The sequence below is a fragment of the Priapulus caudatus genome, unplaced genomic scaffold (genome assembly GCF_000485595.1).
Source record: "Priapulus caudatus unplaced genomic scaffold, Priapulus_caudatus-5.0.1 Scaffold339, whole genome shotgun sequence".
NCBI classification, from domain to species: Eukaryota; Metazoa; Priapulida; class Priapulimorpha; order Priapulimorphida; family Priapulidae; genus Priapulus; species Priapulus caudatus.
Window position 1 is genome coordinate 164,349 of NW_014577400.1, and position 1,333 is coordinate 165,681.

The following is a 1,333-nucleotide window of genomic DNA, read 5'->3' on the forward strand; positions in this document are numbered from 1 at the left end:
ACGCAACACAATACAACAACACGATACGCAACACAATACAACAACACGATACGCAACACAATACAACAACATGATACGCAACACAATACAACAACATGATGCGCGATACACAACACAATACAACAACATGATGTGCGATACGCAACACAATACAACAACATGATGCGCGATACACAACACAATACAACAACATGATGTGCGATACGCAACACAATACAACAACATGATATGCAACACAATACAACAACACGATACATGATACACAACACAATACAACAACACGATACGCGATATGCAACGCAATACAACAACACGATACACGATACAATACAACAACACGATATGCAATACAATACAACAACACGATACGCAATACAATACAACAACACGATATACAATACAATACAACAACAGTTACGCTATACACGAGTCGCGCCATCGCTCGAGCGCGGCAGACGCTTTAACGAAATTCCGGCGATCGTCGAATCCGGCAAAACGACGAGCAATCATTCTCGAGTGTCAGCGACGTGAAATTAGCGTCGAGCGGGTTCGCGCGCGCGCCGCGTCCGCCCGTCTTCCGACGTCCCGCGCGCGCTGCGACCATCAATCACGCTCCGCACCGACGACGTCCTTATTAACGACCTCCTCGCTATTTCCTCGACTCGACATTTACATATACGGCGATGCACTGGTTAGTATATATCCCCCCGCCCGCATGAACAGCAATGTTTCACTGCAGCCTCTCTACATATCCTGCTCACACATCACCAGTATTTTAACTAGATAATTTTTTTTAATTAATTTTTTTGCATCACTTTAACTAGAATATTAGAGAAATTTTTTTAAATAAAAGAAGAGAATCCATTAACGAACGCGAAACTCACACGAGTCGAAACGGCGAGAACATTCAGAGAGCAGGCATCTGCGTTTATACGCTCTACCAGCGTGCGCACGTGCAAGCTTGCATCAAAATGACCCCCTATCTAGTTTCGGCGGTTGGCGCTCCTTTTTCAACGAACGCATCTTCAGCGCTAAGTTCTCGCACACCCTAGACGCTTCGTGTCCTGGCCCCTCCCCGCCTCCTCCAATCGGTGAAACGAACGATACCCCACCCCTTGACGCTTCAAGCCCCTAACCCTCCCCGCCCCTCCCCCAGTGCAACAAACATTACACCCCGCTCCTTTGACGCTTCGTGTACCGGCCCTTTTCGTTCCCCCTGAAAAAGCGAACCTTCCTCCCCTCCCCCCACCCGCTGCTCACCCTGAAAAAGCTCGGGCGCGGCGTAGGGGGGGCTTCATGTCCCACCCGCTACCCGCCCTCTTCTCCCCCTGAC

At 49.0% G+C, this 1,333-nt stretch overlaps 1 protein-coding gene across 1 annotated transcript in view; it reads right to left on the reverse strand.

Moving 5' to 3' along the window:
* Positions 1–1,333, reverse strand: part of LOC106809240 (serine/threonine-protein kinase MARK2-like) — a 13,191-nt gene that overhangs the window by 3,051 nt on the left and 8,807 nt on the right. The window lies entirely within an intron of this gene.